Source organism: Oncorhynchus keta, unplaced genomic scaffold, assembly GCF_023373465.1.
Source record: "Oncorhynchus keta strain PuntledgeMale-10-30-2019 unplaced genomic scaffold, Oket_V2 Un_scaffold_17472_pilon_pilon, whole genome shotgun sequence".
NCBI lineage: Eukaryota > Metazoa > Chordata > Actinopteri > Salmoniformes > Salmonidae > Oncorhynchus > Oncorhynchus keta.
Window position 1 is genome coordinate 84,977 of NW_026290823.1, and position 15,024 is coordinate 100,000.

At 44.9% G+C, this 15,024-nt stretch overlaps 1 protein-coding gene and 1 long non-coding RNA gene across 3 annotated transcripts in view; both read right to left on the reverse strand.

Annotated features, from left to right (window-relative positions):
* LOC118380669 (histone deacetylase 9-B-like) overlaps window positions 1–15,024 on the reverse strand; it is a 76,097-nt gene that overhangs the window by 26,741 nt on the left and 34,332 nt on the right. The window lies entirely within an intron of this gene.
* Window positions 7,089–9,909, reverse strand: LOC127927706 (uncharacterized). Of its 2 annotated transcripts, none has more exons than XR_008128701.1 (3): window positions 9,570–9,909; window positions 9,273–9,338; window positions 7,089–9,107 (listed from the first exon to the last, which is right to left on the reverse strand). It is a non-coding gene; the product is annotated as an uncharacterized LOC127927706 (long non-coding RNA). The 2 variants fall into 2 exon arrangements; XR_008128700.1 differs by having other exon boundaries at window positions 9,537–9,909.

Sequence of the window (15,024 nt, forward strand, 5' to 3'; positions counted from 1 at the left end):
TCTCAATGAACTCTGTCAGTGTGATGCCTGTCTCCACTACATCTCAATGCTGGGATACTGTGGCTCTGCTACAGGTGGCTCAATGTTTTTGATGTGATGCCTCTCCACTACAACTCAATGTTAACTCTGCTATCAGTGTGATGCCTGTCTCCACTACATCTCAATGTTAACTCTGCTGTCAGTGTGATGCCTGTCTCCACTACATCTCAATGTTAACTCTGCTGTCAGTGTGATGCCTGTCTCCATTAGGCTGCCGGACCAAGACAAGGCCAGGTGGCTGGCTAGGGGGACTCTCAGGCTATGTCCCAAATGGCACTCTATCCCCGATATAGTGCACTGCTTTTGTCCAGGCCCAGAGGGCCTGTAGTGCACTATGTAGGGAATAGGGTGCCATTTGGGACAAAGCCTTACAGAAAGACTATATGCTGGGATACTGTGTGCTGTTGGCTACAAGGCCTTACCTTTATACCCTTTTCATAAAAACCTGAACAGTTCTGTACTAGCTCAGATATACAGCTAGCTCAGATATACAGCTGGCTCAGCTGGCTCAGATATACAGCTGGCTCAGCTGGGTTAGCTATACAGCTCGGCTCAGCTGGCTCAGATATACAGCTGGCTCAGCTGGGTCAGATATACAGCTGGCTCAGCTGGCTCAGATATACAGCTGGCTCAGCTGGGTAAGCTATACAGCTCGGCTCAGCTGGCTCAGATATACAGCTCGGCTCAGCTGGGTACAGCTCGGATCAGCTGGGCTCAGCTGGCTCAGATATACAGCTCGGCTCAGCTGGGTAAGCTATACAGCTCGGCTCAGCTGGCTCAGATATACAGCTCGGCTCAGCTGGCTCAGATATACAGCTCGGCTCAGCTGGCTCAGATATACAGCTCGGCTCAGCTGGCTCAGATATACAGCTCGGCTCAGCTGGCTCAGATATACAGCTCGGCTCAGCTGGCTCAGATATACAGCTCGGCTCAGCTGGCTCAGATATACAGCTCGGCTCAGCTGGCTCAGATATACAGCTCGGCTCAGCTGGCTCAGATATACAGCTCGGCTCAGCTGGGTAAGCTATACAGCTCGGCTCAGCTGGCTCAGATATACAGCTCGGCTCAGCTGGCTCAGATATACAGCTCGGCTCAGCTGGCTCAGATATACAGCTCGGCTCAGCTGGCTCAGATATACAGCTCGGCTCAGCTGGCTCAGATATACAGCTCGGCTCAGCTGGCTCAGATATACAGCTCGGCTCAGCTGGCTCAGATATACAGCTCGGCTCAGCTGGGTAAGCTATACAGCTCGGCTCAGCTGGCTCAGATATACAGCTCGGCTCAGCTGGCTCAGATATACAGCTCGGCTCAGCTGGCTCAGATATACAGCTCGGCTCAGCTGGCTCAGATATACAGCTCGGCTCAGCTGGCTCAGATATACAGCTCGGCTCAGCTGGCTCAGATATACAGCTCGGCTCAGCTGGCTCAGATGAGACCCGTCTATTCTGGACATTACAAAGAGTGATAGCACACAGCTCGGCTCAGCTGGCTAAGTATACAGCACGTGGCTCAGCTGGCTCAGATATACAGCTCGGCTCAGCTGGCTCAGATATACAGCTCGGCTCAGCTGGCTCAGATATACACTGGCTCAGCTGGCTTAGCTATACAGCCTCACCTTCTTAAGTCTGTCAGATGGAACACCATGAAGATATACAGGACCCACTGGACACACACTGGCTTAATAAGTCAGCTGGCACCAGAATATACAGACCCACTGTATACACACTGGCCTTAATAAGCTGTAGATGGAACACCATGAAGAGGAGACGAGGACCCAGCTGGGTACAGCCTTAATAAGCAGCTGGCTCAGCTGGCTCAGATATACAGCCTTAATAAGTCTGGATGGAACAGCTGGCTGAGACCCACTATACACACTGGCCTCAGCTGGATCAGATAGAGGAGCTGAGGCCCAGCTGGCTCAGACTGGCCTTACAGCTCGGCTCAGCTGGAGATAGGAGCATCACACTGGCCTTAATAAGTCTCAGATGGAACACCATGAAGAGGATACGAGGACCCACTGGCTCAGCTGGCTCTTAATAAGTCTGAGATGGAACACCATCTTAATAAGTCTGTAGATGGCTCACCCACTGGCTCAGATGGAACACCATGAAGAGGAGACAGCACTGGCTCACACTGGCCTTAATAAGTCTGTAGATGGAACACCATCGGCTCAGCTGGCTCAGATAGATGGAACACCATAAAGAAGATGAGGACCCACTGGACACACACTGGCCTTAATAAGTCTGTAGATGGAACACAGCACTGGCTCAGCTAAGGCTAGATGGATACACCATGAATAATATAGATGAGGCCCACTGGCTCAGCCTTATACAGTCTGCTCAGATGGAACACCATGAAGAGGAGACGAGGACAGCTGGCTCAACTGGCCATAAAGCAACTGAGCTACAGATGATGGAACACCATGAAGAGGAGATGAGGACCCACTGGATACACACTGGCCTTAATAAGTCTGTAGATGGAACACCATGAAGAGGAGATGAGGACCCACTGGATACACACTGGCCTTAATAAGTCTGTAGATGGAACACCATGAAGAGGAGATGAGGACCCACTGGATACACTGGCCTTAATAAGTCTGTAGATGGAACACCATGAAGAGGAGACGAGGACCCACTGGACACACACTGGCCTTAATAAGTCTGTAGATCAGCTGAAGTAGAGACGAGGACCCACTGGCTCAGCTGGCTTAGATATACAAATGGAACACAGATGGGACAGCATAGACGGAACAGCTGGCTGAACCCAGCTGGCTGTTGAACCAATGTAAGTTTCAGTAGATGGAACAGCACAAGGGAGACCAGATTCTTTCCACTGTTCATAAGTCATTCTAGATACTATGAATCAAAAGCCACTGGATCAACACTCAAAATCCATGGAACACCATCCAGTCCAGACAAATGTACAACTGGCCTTGGAACTAGACGTGTTTCACCGGATTGTAGCAATGTAAACTAGATGAAATGAGCACGGACATTGTCTCACTGCATGTAAATCAGTAGATGGAACAGCACAAGGGCACCTGGGTTACTTTGCCTCCAGGCATCCAGGCCTTAAAATATCCCCTGGTTTCAGAAAGCAATGTGAAATCCTCCTTCCACTGAACCTGCTACACACGTTTGGTAAGTGGGTCAAGAGTGGAGATGTAAATCAGTAGATAGAACAGCACAAGGGCACCTGGGCTCCCCATCTCCTACTGCAATGTAAATCAGTAGATAGAACAGCACAAGGGCACCTGGGCTCCCCATCTCCTACTGCAATGTAAATCAGTAGATAGAACAACACAAGGGCACCTGGGCTCCCCATCTCCCACTGCAATGTAAATCAGTAGATAGAACAGCACAAGGGCACCTGGGCTCCCCATCTCCTACTGCAATGTAAATCAGTAGATAGAACAACACAAGGGCACCTGGGCTCCCCATCTCCTACTGCAATGTAAATCAGTAGATAGAACAACACAAGGGCACCTGGGCTCCCCATCTCCCACTGCAATGTAAATCAGTAGATAGAACAACACAAGGGCACCTGGGCTCCCCATCTCCTACTGCAATGTAAATCAGTAGATAGAACAACACAAGGGCACCTGGGCTCCCCATCTCCTACTGCAATGTAAATCAGTAGATAGAACACACAAGGGCACCTGGGCTCCCCATCTCCCACTGCAATGTAAATCAGTAGATAGAACAGCACAAGGGCACCTGGGCTCCCCATCTCCTACTGCAATGTAAATCAGTAGATAGAACAGCACAAGGGCACCTGGGCTCCCCATCTCCTACTGCAATGTAAATCAGTAGATAGAACAGCACAAGGGCACCTGGGCTCCCCATCTCCCACTGCAATGTAAATCAGTAGATAGAACAGCACAAGGGCACCTGGGCTCCCCATCTCCCACTGCAATGTAAATCAGTAGATAGAACAGCACAAGGGCACCTGGGCTCCCCATCTCCTACTGCAATGTAAATCAGTAGATAGAACAGCACAAGGGCACCTGGGCTCCCCATCTCCTACTGCAATGTAAATCAGTAGATAGAACAGCACAAGGGCACCTGGGCTCCCCATCTCCCACTGCAATGTAAATCAGTAGATAGAACAACACAAGGGCACCTGGGCTCCCCATCTCCCACTGCAATGTAAATCAGTAGATAGAACAGCACAAGGGCACCTGGGCTCCCCATCTCCACTGCAATGTAAATCAGTAGATAGAACAACACAAGGGCACCTGGGCTCCCCATCTCCCACTGCAATGTAAATCAGTAGATAGAACAACACAAGGGCACCTGGGCTCCCCATCTCCTACTGCAATGTAAATCAGTAGATAGAACAGCACAAGGGCACCTGGGCTCCCCATCTCCTACTGCAATGTAAATCAGTAGATAGAACAGCACAAGGGCACCTGGGCTCCCCATCTCCTACTGCAATGTAAATCAGTAGATAGAACAGCACAAGGGCACCTGGGCTCCCCATCTCCTACTGCAATGTAAATCAGTAGATAGAACAGCACAAGGGCACCTGGGCTCCCCATCTCCCACTGCAATGTAAATCAGTAGATAGAACAGCACAAGGGCACCTGGGCTCCCCATCTCCTACTGCAATGTAAATCAGTAGATAGAACAACACAAGGGCACCTGGGCTCCCCATCTCCCACTGCAATGTAAATCAGTAGATAGAACAACACAAGGGCACCTGGGCTCCCCATCTCCCACTGCAATGTAAATCAGTAGATAGAACAACACAAGGGCACCTGGGCTCCCCATCTCCCACTGCAATGTAAATCAGTAGATAGAACAGCACAAGGGCACCTGGGCTCCCCATCTCCCACTGCAATGTAAATCAGTAGATAGCACCTGGGCTCCCCATCTCCCACTGCATGTAAATCAGTAGATAGAACACAAGGGCACCTGGGCTCCCCATCTCCCACTGCAATGTAAATCAGTAGATAGAACAACACAAGGGCACCTGGGCTCTCCATCTCCCACTGCAATGTAAATCAGTAGATAGAACAACACAAGGGCACCTGGGCTCCCCATCTCCCACTGCAATGTAAATCAGTAGATAGAACAACACAAGGGCACCTGGGCTCCCCATCTCCCACTGCAATGTAAATCAGTAGATAGAACAACACAAGGGCACCTGGGCTCCCCATCTCCTACTGCAATGTAAATCAGTAGATAGAACAGCACAAGGGCACCTGGGCTCCCCATCTCCTACTGCAATGTAAATCAGTAGATAGAACAACACAAGGGCACCTGGGCTCCCCATCTCCCACTGCAATGTAAATCAGTAGATAGAACAGCACAAGGGCACCTGGGCTCCCCATCTCCCACTGCAATGTAAATCAGTAGATAGAACAACACAAGGGCACCTGGGCTCCCCATCTCCCACTGCAATGTAAATCAGTAGATAGAACAACACAAGGGCACCTGGGCTCCCCATCTCCTACTGCAATGTAAATCAGTAGATAGAACAGCACAAGGGCACCTGGGCTCCCCATCTCCCACTGCAATGTAAATCAGTAGATAGAACAGCACAAGGGCACCTGGGCTCCCCATCTCCCACTGCAATGTAAATGCATCAACAACAACAATTCATATTTCATAGCCTGTCAAATGAAGCGTGCTTGATCCTTTTCAAATCGTCCAAACCAAGGCAAAGGTTCTGTGGCTTTCAAGGGCATGTGGCTGTAGAAACAAAAAAAACACGGAACTAAAAAAGTGACTATTGTTAATTTAACCAGTACAGTACTTGACTTATCCAGCAGAGACATCAGGCAGCAGGGCAGGTATGGCATATGAGATGTGGCTAAGTGGCTAGCTTCAAAGCAAATCATAAAAGTGCTAAAATTGTACAGTTTCACCACAACAACTGCAACCCCCCCACCCTACGGCCAGCCAAGCTAAAAACCAGGTAGTCAAACCCAAATGGCACCCTATTCCCTATATAGTGCATATATAGTGCACTACTTTTGACCAGAACCCTCTGGGGCCTGGTCAAAAGTAGTACACTATATAGGGAATAGGATGCCATTTGCGACTCAACCCAGACCTGTAAAGTCTCCTCCACTTTGTTTTCAGAAGGCTGTTTTGCTTAAACAAACAGTGGTGTCTTACTTCATTCTGCCCGGCAACAGTCCTCTTAACTCAGTGACACCTGCCTGTCAGAGTGTCAGCTATCGATGACCGACTACGTGTCCAGGAACAACACTACCTTTGTGTGTTTGCATGCCAATCTCTCAGAGGACTTTAATGAAGACGGGTAAACAGGAATTGATAAACCAAAACATAGGGCTAAACATAGGCTAAAGCATTGATGGTAAAATGACCACATATAGATTCTAGAATCCAAAGGAAATGTTTTTATAAGGGGCTTTTATCAATGCATAAGAATTACTCAGAGAAACAGAGATTATTTCAAGTAAACCAAAAGGAAGATCATAAGGATTATTATAATTTAGTTCTGCAAAGAATAAGGCAAACATAATTTTGTTAGTGTTAATAAACATTTGCTGTTTCTTTGCAGCTTGCGTCAAAGGTAAACATAGGCTAAAGCATTGATGGTAAACATAGGCTAAAGCATTGATGGTAAACATAGGCTAAAGCATTGATGGTAAACATAGGCTAAAGCATTGATGGTAAACATAGGCTAAAGCATTGATGGTAAACATAGGCTAAAGCATTGATGGTAAACATAGGCTAAAGCATTGATGCTAAACATAGGCTAAAGCATTGATGCTAAACATAGGCTAAAGCATTGATGGTAAACATAGGCTAAAGCATTGATGGTAAACATAGGCTAAAGCATTGATGGTAAACATAGGCTAAAGCATTGATGTAAACATAGGCTAAAGCATTGATGGTAAACATAGGCTAAAGCATTGATGTAAACATAGGCTAAAGCATTGATGCTAAACATAGGCTAAAGCATTGATGCTAAACATAGGCTAAAGCATTGATGGTAAACATAGGCTAAAAATGGTAAACATATTGATGGTAAACATATATTGATGCTAAAATAGGCTAAATTGATGCTAAACATAGGCTAAAGCATTGATGCTAAACATAGGCTAAAGCATTGATGGTAAACATAGGCTAAAGCATTGATGGTAAACATAGGCTAAAGCATTGATGGTAAACATAGGCTAAAGCATTGATGGTAAACATAGGCTAAAGCATTGATGCTAAACATAGGCTAAAGCATTGATGGTAAGACTCTGTCTGCCTCGCAACATACATTCTAAATCATTTCTGGGAACCCTCTTATTTGGTCGAGGCACATTATTTTACTTTGGCAACTGGTTATTTGGACTTGCAGGCCACTCCTAACCTCCTAGGTTTACAGGTATGTTACCAGACAGAGAGAGAGGAGGCATTTCCTGGTGCGGGATTGTTTTTTCAAAGAGAGACACAATAAACACAATTGTCTTTCATGTGCTTCCCCAATTGTTATTTTAACCACAAAGTCTCCACAATGACTACAAATTAGCTTAAATGTATATTACAAAGTACTATAAAAACCTGCCACTATAATTCCCCTGATCCCTAAAGTGTGTTTCTACACAATCTGCCAGCTCAGGCGCTAAAGTCATTAGACAGGTATTATTGTTTACTGCCGTAATTTGACGAGACACAAAAGGGAAAGAATGTAATGTCATTTCCGTGACCTCACAGCAAAATGATGAACCGTTTTAGCTTGTGGCGCAGCGAAACCAAGAGGGAGGTATAATTCTTATTTATACAGTGTTCCCTAGAGAGATCCTCAGCTTTAAACCAACAAACCTGAGCTGCCTTTTGCTGACAAGTTGTGTGTTTTCAAAAGAGTTAGTGGAGCTCATAACTCTGAAGAAATGAAAGGTGCTTTAAGTCATCCATTAACTGTTCAACTGAGAAGCCCTAACAGTGAGGCCTTGCCTTTTGTCTGTGTATTATCGCTAATAACACAATAAATAACCAAAGATAGTTCTTAGGGAACAGTATTGTAGCCTATGTCTTTATGAGGAAAATAACACACAATATATAACATCATCAACTTACAATACAACAGAAAAAGATTGCATTGGTTTTGTATGATATTCTCAACAGTGTGTGTTCGTGTTCTGTCGGGGTTGCACACGTCTGGCTCTGTGTTAGGAGAGGTCAAACAGGAAGGAAGGATTCTGATAGATACTACTGCTCTGGCTTACCTCGTAACCCCTCCCCATTATTTGAGTAAGGGGTCGCCAGAAGGGGTACGAGGGGTGAGAGGGGCCTTGGGGGCGGGGTGGAGGTTCAAAGGTCATAATAGGCCTAACTGATGTCATTTGCAGGTAATCAGTATGGTCAGGAAATGCTGTGTGGATACACAGAGGTAACCCTGGGATGACAGAGGTCACAGCACATTCATTGTATTAATAACTCATTGATGGAAGGTCATTGTACCACCCTGCAGACAGACACACACTACTGGTTGAGGACAAGATGTCTGATGAAGGATTTATCCACACGTATCTTAATGTTAACACTAGAAGGATAGAAAGGACTTTGGAATGTCCTGCAGTTCATTTGGAATGAAGTGTTAGAAATAGTTTGATTATGGTTGAGTGTATGCTGGTGTGTGTGGTTGAGTGTATGCTGGTGTGTGTGTGGTTGAGTGTATGCTGGTGTGTGTGGTTGAGTGTATGCTGGTGTGTGTGGTTGAGTTTATGCTGGTGTGTGTGGTTGAGTGTATGCTGTGTGTGTGGTTGAGTGTATGCTTTTGTGTGTGGTTGAGTGTATGCTGGTGTGTGTGGTTGAGTGTATGCTGTTGTGCGTGATCGCGTGTGTTTGTACGCGACATGGTCGCCGTTTACGAGTTCAGTCCCAACTTTTTTCATGTTTTTCTTTATTGAACAGAAAGTTCATAATATTATCATCTATGACCGCCAAAGCAGTTCATACTATTATCATCTATGACCGCCAAGCAGCTCATAATATTATCATCTATGACCGCCAAGCAGTTCATACTATTATCACCTATGACCGCCAAGCAGTTCATACTATTATCATCTATGACCGCCAAGCAGTTCATACTATTATCATCTATGACCGCCAAGCAGCTCATAATATTATCATCTATGACCGCCAAGCAGCTCATACTATTATCATCTATGACCGCCAAGCAGCTCATAATATTATCATCTATGACCGCCAAGCAGCTCATACTATTATCATCTATGACCGCCAAGCAGCTCATAATATTATCACCTATGACCACCAAGCAGTTCATACCATTATCATCTATGACCGCCAAGCAGTTCATACCATTATCACCTATGACCGCCAAGCAGTTCATAACATTATCACCTATGACCGCCAAGCAGTTCATGCTATTATCATTTATGACCGCCAAGCAGTTCATACTATTATCACCTATTAGCGCCAAGCAGTTCATACTATTATCACCTATGACCGCCAAGCAGTTCATAATATTATCACCTATGACCACCAAGCAGTTCATAATATTATCACCTATTACCGCCAAGCAGTTCATACTATTATCACCTATTACCGCCAAGCAGTTCATACTATTATCACCTATGACCACCAAGCAGTTCATAATATTATCACCTATTACCGCCAAGCAGTTCATACTATTATCACCTATTACCGCCAAGCAGTTCATACTATTATCACCTATGACCGCCAAGCAGTTCATAATATTATCACCTATGACCGCCAAGCAGTTCATACTATTATCACCTATTAGCACCAAGCAGTTCATACTATTATCACCTATGACCGCCAAGCAGTTCATAATATTATCATCTATGACCACCAAGCAGTTCATAATATTATCACCTATGACCGCCAAGCAGTTCATAATATTATCACCTATGACCGCCAAGCAGTTCATACCATTATCACCTATGACCGCCAAGCAGTTCATAACATTATCACCTATGACCGCCAAGCAGTTCATAATATTATCATTTATGACCGCCAAGCAGTTCATAATATTATCACCTATGACCGCCAAGCAGTTCATAATATTATCACCTATGACCGCCAAGCAGTTCATACTATTATCACCTATGACCGCCAAGCAGTTCATACTATTATCACCTATGACCGCCAAGCAGTTCATAATATTATCACCTATGACCGCCAAGCAGTTCATACTATTATCACCTATTAGCACCAAGCAGTTCATACTATTATCACCTATGACCGCCAAGCAGTTCATAATATTATCACCTATGACCGCCAAGCAGTTCATACCATTATCACCTATGACCGCCAAGCAGTTCATAATATTATCATCTATGACCGCCAAGCAGTTCATGCTATTATTATTTATGACCGCCAAGCAGTTCATGCTATTATCACCTATTAGCACCAAGCAGTTCATACTATTATCACCTATGACCGCCAAGCAGTTCATACTATTATCACCTATTAGCGCCAAGCAGTTCATACTATTATCAGCTGTGACCGCCAAGCAGTTCATACTATTATCACCTATTACCGCCAAGCAGTTCATACTATTATCACCTATTACCGCCAAGCAGTTCATACTATTATCACCTATGACCGTCAAGCAGTTCATAGGGGATATAGTGGCAGACAGGAGACATCTCCCAGGGGAGAAGAACTCTGGTCCAGAGACAGTTCATGCTATTATCATTTACAGACCGCCAACAGTTCAAATCTTGGTTTATCACCTATTAGCAGGTGCAAGCAGTTCATATATTATCACATCTTTGAATGATAAATAGTAACTAGAACAGTTCAGTTCTGAATAATATGGTATCACTTATGACCTTCCAAAAGCAGTTCATACTATTATCACCTATTAGTGGAAGCATTTCATACTAGAATCACAACAGTGGGTAGTGGAAGCAGTTCATAGACAGAATCACCATGACCGCCAAGCAGTTCATACTAGACAGTGGGTATTATCAGCTGTGACCGCCAAGCAGTTCATACAGAATTACCAGTGTGGTAGTGGAAGAAGTTACTAGACCTGTTTTCACTCAGTGGGTAGTGGTCGTCCTAGTCAGAATCACACCAGTGGGTAGTGGAAGAAGTTAGTGGCAGACAGGAGACATGCCTCCCAGTGGGGAAGAAGAACTCTGGAATCCAACAGTGGGTAGTGGGAGTTACCTGGACACAGAACACACAGCGCCAACAGTGGAAAATCTTGGTTTATTTCTTCTTGCCAGGTGCAAATAGTGATATATATAAATATCTATACATCATTTTGAATGATAAAGTGGGTAAGTGGAAAAGTTCATTTTCCTGAATCACAAAATGGTAGTGGAAGCTTTAGACAGAATCACAACAGTATTTTTCTAGTAGTGGAAGAAGTTACTAGACAGAATCACACCAGTGGGTAGTGGAAGAAGTTACTAGACAGAATCACAACAGTGGGTAGTGGAAGAAGTTACTAGACAGAATCACAACAGTGGGTAGTGGAAGAAGTTACTAGACTGAATCACAACAGTGGGTAGTGGAAGAAGTTACTAGACTGAATCACAACAGTGGGTAGTGGAAGAAGTTACTAGACAGAATCACAACAGTGGGTAGTGGAAGAAGTTACTAGACAGAATCACACCAGTGGGTAGTGGAAGAAGTTACTAGACAGAATCACAACAGTGGGTAGTGGAAGAAGTTACTAGACTGAATCACAACAGTGGGTAGTGGAAGAAGTTACTAGACAGAATCACAACAGTGGGTAGTGGAAGAAGTTACTAGACAGAATCACAACAGTGGGTAGTGGAAGAAGTTACTAGACAGAATCACAACAGTGGGTAGTGGAAGAAGTTACTAGACAGAATCACAACAGTGGGTAGTGGAAGAAGTTACTAGACAGAATCACAACAGTGGGTAGTGGAAGAAGTTACTAGACAGAATCACAACAGTGGGTAGTGGAAGAAGTTACTAGACTGAATCACAACAGTGGGTAGTGGAAGAAGTTACTAGACTGAATCACAACAGTGGGTAGTGGAAGAAGTTACTAGACTGAATCACAACAGTGGGTAGTGGAAGAAGTTACTAGACAGAATCACAACAGTGGGTAGTGGAAGAAGTTACTAGACTGAATCACAACAGTGGGTAGTGGAAGAAGTTACTAGACTGAATCACAACAGTGGGTAGTGGAAGAGTTACTAGACTGAATCACAACAGTGGGTAGACTGGAAGACAGTGGGTTACTAGACTGAATCACAACAGTGGGTAGTGGAAGAAGTTACTAGACAGAATCACAACAGTGGGTAGTGGAAGAAGTTACTAGACAGAATCACAACAGTGGGTAGTGGAAGAAGTTACTAGACAGAATCACAACAGTGGGTAGTGGAAGAAGCTCAGTGTAGTACAGACTCACAACAGTGGGTATTGGAAGAAGTTACTAGACTCAGTGGGGTTACAGAAACAACTGGAGTAGTGGAAGAGTTACTAGACTGAATCACACAGTGGCTCAGTGGGTACAGACTGGAAGATTGGGGTCACCCTGACAGAATCACAACAGTGACTCAGTGGAAGAAGGGATTGGGGTCACCCTGGGGCTCAGGGGGTACAGACTCAGAGAGAGACCGGGATTGGGGGTCACCCTGGGGCTCAGTGGGTACAGACTCAGAGAGAGACCGGGATTGGGGTCACCCTGGGGCTCAGGGGGTACAGACTCAGAGAGAGACCGGGATTGGGGTCACCCTGGGGCTCAGGGGGTACAGACTCAGAGAGAGACCGGGATTGGTGTCACCCTGGGGCTCAGGGGGTACATACTTAGAGATACCGTGTCCCCTATGGCACACTATTCACTTTGTAGTGCACTGCTTTTGTCAAATAAAAAAAATAGCACACTATATAGGGTATAGGGTGCCATTGGGGACGCAGAGACTGTATTCCTATAGTAGATTTCACCACATCCACACATATTGTTGCATTGAAATGTTAGAGACTGGGTTTAGTTATTCCATAGTATGTTTTCATCACCTCCACACATTGTATTGCTCTGAAATATCTCACATTGTACAGTTTTTGACTATATCCATAACTAGCACACCAATTATCAGGTATTTCATTTCTCATAGAATTGATATTTCTGAGTGGATCCACACGTAACGTAGGAACATCTCCCTCTAGTGGGGGAAGAACATGCAACAATAAAGCCCAAGCCACAGCCTTGGCTAGTGTTTCATTAGTCATCACTAGTCCCTACAGCCTTGGCTAGTGTTTCATTAGTCATCACTAGTCCCTACAGCCTTGGCTAGTGTTTCATTAGTCATCACTAGTCCCTACAGCCTTGGCTAGTGTTTCATTAGTCATCACTAGTCCCTACAGCCTTGGCTAGTGTTTCATTAGTCATCACTAGTCACTACAGCCTTGGCTAGTGTTTCATTAGTCATCACTAGTCACTACAGCCTTGGCTAGTGTTTCATTAGTCATCACTAGTCACTACAGCCTTGGCTAGTGTTTCATTAGTCATCACTAGTCACTACAGCCTTGGCTAGTGTTTCATTAGTCATCACTAGTCACTACAGCCTTGGCTAGTGTTTCATTAGTCATCACTAGTCACTACAGCCTTGGCTAGTGTTTCATTAGTCATCACTAGTCATCACACTACATTTGGCAGTGTTTCATTAGTCATCACTAGTCACTACAGCCTTGGCTAGTGTTTCATTAGTCATCACTAGTCACTACAGCCTTGGCTAGTGTTTCATTAGTCATCACTAGTCACTACAGCCTTGGCTAGTGTTTCATTAGTCATCACTAGTCACTACAGCCTTGGCTAGTGTTTCATTAGTCATCACTAGTCACTACAGCCTTGGCTAGTGTTTCATTAGTCATCATTAGTCCCTACAGCCTTGGCTAGTGTTTCATTAGTCATCACTACTACAGCCTTGGCTAGTGTTTCATTAGTCATCACAGCTACAGCCTTGGCTAGTGTTTCATTAGTCATCACTAGTCACTACAGCCTTGGCTTGTGTTTCATTAGTCATCACTAGTCACTACAGCCTTGGCTTGTGTTTCATTAGTCATCACTAGTCACTACAGCCTTGGCTAGTGTTTCATTAGTCATCACTAGTCACTACAGCCTTGGCTAGTGTTTCATTAGTCATCACTAGTCACTACAGCCTTGGCTAGTGTTTCATTAGTCATCACTAGTCACTACAGCCTTGGCTAGTGTTTCATTAGTCATCACTAGTCACTACAGCCTTGGCTAGTGTTTCATTAGTCATCACTAGTCACTACAGCCTTGGCTAGTGTTTCATTAGTCATCACTAGTCACTACAGCCTTGGCTAGTGTTTCATTAGTCATCACTAGTCACTACAGCCTTGGCTAGTGTTTCATTAGTCATCACTAGTCACTACAGCCTTGGCTAGTGTTTCATTAGTCATCACTAGTCACTACAGCCTTGGCTAGTGTTTCATTAGTCATCACTAGTCACTACAGCCTTGGCTAGTGTTTCATTAGTCATCACTAGTCACTACAGCCTTGGCTAGTGTTTCATTAGTCATCACTAGTCACTACAGCCTTGGCTAGTGTTTCATTAGTCATCACTAGTCACTACAGCCTTGGCTAGTGTTTCATTAGTCATCACTAGACACTACAGCCTTGGCTAGTGTTTCATTAGTCATCACTAGTCACTACAGCCCTGGCTAGTGTTTCATTAGTCATCACTAGTCCCTACAGCCTTGGCTAGTGTTTCATTAGTCATCACTAGTCACTACAGCCTTGGCGAGTGTTTCATTAGTCATCACTAGTCACTACAGCCTTGGCTAGTGTTTCATTAGTCATCACTAGTCACTACAGCCTTGGCTAGTGTTTCATTAGTCATCACTAGTCCCTACAGCCTTGGCTAGTGTTTCATTAGTCATCACTAGTCACTACAGCCTTGGCTTGTGTTTCATTAGTCATCACTAGTCACTACAGCCTTGGCTAGTGTTTCATTAGTCATCACTAGTCACTACAGCCTTGGCTAGTGTTTCATTAGTCATCACTAGTCACTACAGCCTT